The sequence below is a fragment of the Atta cephalotes genome, assembly GCF_000143395.1.
Source record: "Atta cephalotes unplaced genomic scaffold scaffold00030, whole genome shotgun sequence".
NCBI lineage: Eukaryota > Metazoa > Arthropoda > Insecta > Hymenoptera > Formicidae > Atta > Atta cephalotes.
Genome location: NW_012130094.1, coordinates 2,057,996 through 2,063,492, shown reverse-complemented (window position 1 = coordinate 2,063,492; position 5,497 = coordinate 2,057,996).

The window sequence follows — 5,497 nt, the reverse complement described above, 5'->3', positions numbered from 1 at the left end:
CTCTCTCTCTCCTCTCTCTCTCTCTCTCTCTCTCTCTCTCTCTCTCTCTCGGCTTCCTTCCCTGGCTGTCGCCGAGTATATTCCTCCCGGCGAACGTCACCACACTCCGCGAACGGCGCTCGCCCACATCAAGTGAGACCGAGTGAGAGCCGGAGAGAGGGGGGGAGGAAGGCGAGGGAGAGATTTCTTCTCCGTCGTCGTCGTCGTCTTTTCGCGAGAGGCTCTCGTACTCCCAGAGATTTGCCGCGTCGAAAAAAAATGGGTCAGCAGCGATCCTCGTCCGCGGCTCGCGCCATCTTCTCTGTCAATTGTACCAGTTTGTCGTCGTTGTTTGGCGGTGGCGACGGCGGCGGGATGCCGTGTCTCTCCTCCCTCTCTCTCTCTCCTTTCTCTCGCGTAAAACACGGTCCGTCCGTCGGTCCGACCTCGAAAGTCTCGTCTATTCAACCTGCTCCGTTTTGACCAGAGCAAGTATCGCGCCCTCCTGCCCCGTCACCCGTGTCCCGTGGTCGACACGAATAAAGTCACACCAAGTAGCACCAAGTTTCACTTGCACGCGAAACGGCACGAAGGAGAGCGAAATCGCATTCACCGACTTACGTGACACGGCGGCAGCAGCTTGTGAACAGCACGCCGACGTCCTGACCGACCGAACCGTTTCTCTTTTACTCTCGTATTCACTCACCTAGTCCTCACCACGTCCCTCGCGGATTGTCGTTGCTCCTCCTCGTGATGTTCGTATCGAGAGAGAGACGAGAACGGGATAGACGTCTCGTCATACGAAGATACTACTCGCGGACGCGCACCTTGTTCTTCTCTTGCACCCCGGCACGTTAATGTAAATCGAGTGCGCGACAAATGAGGCGGCACAGTCGATATATTCGAGCTCGCTCACGGCGATGAGATCGCTTCGCGTTTACCCGGCACGTCGCGCGTCGTGTCGCGTCCACGGAGGCGCACACAGCGCTTCCAAAGTAATGTGTTACGATTGTCGTCGACGACCAACGACGGCGACAGCGATGACGTCGACGAAGACAGCGGCCGGATGGGTACAACCGTGCCTAAAGATGGCGACGCGACTCCTCCACCGTTCGTACGTTCGGGGGGGTTTTTCGCACGAAGTGCGAAAGTGACGAAGTGCCACTCTAGGAGGCGAGAGAGCTACTGTGTGCCGCGGGTCAGCTGTTGCTTCCACGCGCCGCCGAGAGATGTAGCGTCGTACGAACGACGCGCCGAATCGGCAAGTGCTGCTGCTGCCGGCGGCGCCCGAAATTGTGCTACTTCCGAGCTGACCCGAAGTTAGCCGAGGATCGAAACCTCGGCGACGTTCGCGCAACGTCATGTGATAACGCAGTACGCACGTAGATGTATAGAATCGAATGTATAAAATCAAAGGAACGATGCTAAGTTTCTTCCAAGGAAGCATTTAGACAAGACTTTCCGATGTTATTTTAATGTTATTTAAACATTATTTTAAAATTTAAAGTTTATATCGCGATGTGACACTTTCAAATTTTTACAACTTATATCCGTTTCTATGCAAATTAAATTAATTTTGGCCATTTTCCGATATATATGCCGCCACTACTGAAAATATAGCATATGTAACATAAACTATAGATTTTCGGTATCGCGATACATATATTGAATATGACTTTAATCTCGGTTCAACTTATTTTTTATCCTTTTCTCTCTCTAATTCTTAAATTCTTAAATTAGAGAAAGGTGAAGAATAAGTTGAACCGAGATTAAAGTTAATGTATTGATATTAAAATCATAATATGAAGGCAATCATAAAGAAATCAGAAAGATGCGAAAATAATATTTCATTACATACATGTACGAATATTTGATAATAAAAATTCAAAAATATCTGTGATCGTTAATACTACTATTTGTATTTAAAAATATGTTAAATATATTTTTTAACAAAATGAAAAAGTTATCAACTACTTAGATTTTTCTGAATTTGAAAGTATGTTTGATATAAAAAAATTTCGCGACGAAGAATCAAAAATTATTTCAATAAGAAACAGACATTTTTTTAAAAATAATTAAAATAAAATGAGAAAATTTTTATTTGAATTATAAGACCATAATTAAATGCAAATATTGACTTTATCGAACTATTTTACGCGCATAAAACGTTCATTTTTATGTGGAAAGTACAAATTTCCAGTCATTGATTTTTGTAGAGATTATACACCTGATATATTCTTAATGTCTCTCTAACATGGTAACGTTATTAAGATTGCAGATTACAAGTATTTGTCATATTGTTAATCATACGCTGACAAATATTTTGTTATCACAGAATTATTTCTGGAATAAAAAGACAATTTTCTTCGAGAGGACTGCCTATCGAAATACACTCAGATTTGAAAACAGCCATGACCCCGTTTCGTCGACATTCCTGATCGTCTCTCTTTTCAAAAAATGGGGAACGTTCGGGGGGCCCCGAAGATACCTTGAGCCAGCCCTGAATCGCGCAAAGAGCTTCAAGAAGACGATTGTGTCATGTTCCTCAACAACGAGAATGGCACTTCTCTGAGTCAGCCGACCGAAAAACTTATGTAGTTCCGTCGTCAAGGTTGCGTTTAAAATTTGGAACCGCTGTAATCACGCGCGCGCGTGCCGGCGCGACCGCGCTTTTTATCTAGCTCTCCTGTACGCAGATAATGTAACGCGGATTCCCGCGCGCCTTCGCGATTTATCACTCAGGAAACACAACGTACTCACGAAAGCGCAGACACATGCGTAACCGCGAGAATTATCATCGGCAATCTAATACCGTGCCCGATATTAATACGCGCCGCGATAAAAATCCTCTCTTACCCTCTTTCCTTCCGAGATATCGCCAGCATTTGAGCGAAATCTTTCTCTGGCGTTGCACATGCCACACTGTAGGTACTTTCTCAGTTGCACTTCCTACATTCGATTTATTTACACTCTAAATCCAAAAATTTATTTGCGAATTTGATTGCAATATTACTTTCTAAATTTCTTATAGTGAAATCTTACTCTAAAAGAGTTAAAATACTGCCACTATTGAAGAAGAGTGAAAAATTTGTACTTTTGAATAAGAGTGATAGATTTTTATCTTTTTTTTTTTTGAGTGATCTCACTTCAATAGTGGCAGTGTTTTAACTCTTTTTTTTTTTGGAGTGAGATTTTACTTCGAGAAATTTAGAAAATACTAAAGTGGCCCCTAATTAATCAATATTATTACATAATATTTGATATTGTATAAAATTATTAATCATTTGAAGATTATATTGATATTTATTTTTTATTGTCTAAAAGAGGCATCAATAATAAATAATTGTACAATAATATTGATCATTTAGAAGCCATTTAATATCCATGTAGATTAGAAATCCTAACAGAGTTCGATTTTGTCACGAGCAATTTTGTCAAAATGAGAATGAGAAGAAGGATATGTATAATGTCTCTTTTTATATGCTTATTCTAACTTATTAACGTTGATAAAAACAGGTCAGAAATTTTACATAGCTAGATTCTGTTATAGGATCTGTTATACGCTAAGGCAATTCACAATAAGCAAAGTAGCTGTATAGTGGATTAAGAAGTACAGGCATAGAAATCAACAAATTATAGTCAAATATAAGAAGAATAATCAATTATGATTGATCGATTTCTATGCTTACTCCTTAATCGGCTACTGTTACTGCTCACATAATTCGTAAATTAATTTTCTGCCAATATAGATTAATTTTTTTAATCTCAATCTTATTTTTTATCCTTTTCTACAACGACCTCTAGACTCTAGACGATCAATATTATTACACAATGTTATTGATCGTTTGGAAGCTATATGTTAAGCCTCCGAACTGTTTATTTTGAATTGTTTAAAGAAGGTATCAATAATATATTAGTACAAAATAATAATGAATGATACACAATAATATTTGTCATCTAGGTCATCTTGCTTAATGTCTATTTCTACCAATGTAAATTAATTTTAATTTCAGTTCAACTTTTTAATTTTTTAGTTCTAAAAATTAGAAAGAATAAAGAATAAATTGAAGACTAATCTATATTGAGAAAGAAACGAACAAAATAGACAAAAATATTTAAATAACGAAAATATTTAAATAACGACATTATAAATTCTATTAAATAATGATAGTTTCAGCTGACAAATCTCTCTTCGCCTATTCGATAGCTACAATTCTTTTTTCTTTCGACAATACAACGTTCATTCACAATTCTCTCTTGTAGTTATTTGTTTATTTCTCTTCACTCTCATCTCTTTAATTTAATTTCTTGTGAGATATCTTTCTCGCCAGTTAGTTTATGTTGAGATCAAGCTCCATGGAACCCGAGAAAACAGCTCGCGCGCTCTATCGTAATAGTATTTCTTATCTCAGGATTATCAAATTGGAAGAGGTCGAGCGAGTCACATCCACGAATATGAACAATATTGAACGAGCACTGAGGCACGACTTGTACAATAATTTTGCGAACGACGCGTACTGCCGTTTGAAAGGTTTCATCACGCCGCGGCGCTCGAAGATAAAACAGACCGACTATTGTACGAGTGAAATCTACCGTTCTAATCCAATACACACGCGAAATCATTAGACAAATACCTCTTCCAGAGTATTTATGTAAGAGCATTATTTTCATTATACGTCTATACGCTCTTTCATTAAAACGTCAAATCGTCTAATATATTTCATTCGTTGTTGACTGAAAGTAAATGATATAATTTCGCACTTCACAATGTAACTGTTATGTAACACCTGTTATATTATATTTATAATATTGAGTACGAAATTATAACATTGATGTTATATTACTTTTAGTTTGTGTCGACTGGGAATATATATTAAAATCGAATAAATCTTTACGTAAAGGCTCTAGAAATGTTGCGCCGCCATCGCGACGCGGAACACCGCGGTCTGAAGATAACAGACGGGACTTGTTGCTGTCAGTCATGTCAACGAGGGAACCGGTTTGAAAGCTTGGAAAGACCCGTCGAATAGACTCGCGCGGACGATCGTAGTAGCTGGTAGTAGCGCCAAGAGTTTCGGCAGCGTGATGGCGACGGTGATGACGACGATGGCAATGGCGGCGTCGTCGCGTTGTCGGGCGTCGAGCGCGACAACGCCGTCGGGCTATTAATAATGATCGGATACTGAGTATCGCGGTATCGAACCGTGGTAGATAGAGGTGTACGGAAGGTTGAACACCCGCTGACCTGTGATAATCCTTTGCCGATTAGTTCCCAACTGTAGACAGAGGCGGCGCGGTTTTAGAACGGTCGACCGACGGGAAAGCGCCAGGCAAGCGGGAGAGAGAAAAAGAGAGAGAAGAAAAGATACGGAGCAAGATACTGAGAGAAAGAAAGAGAGAGAAAAAGCTCGAGGATGGAGGCGAGAGGATGGGCGAGGAGAAAGGCGGGGATGTGTTCACGAACCGGTTGCTCGCGAGTCAAATAGGTGCGACCGGGTCAGGCCAGCTCAAATATACG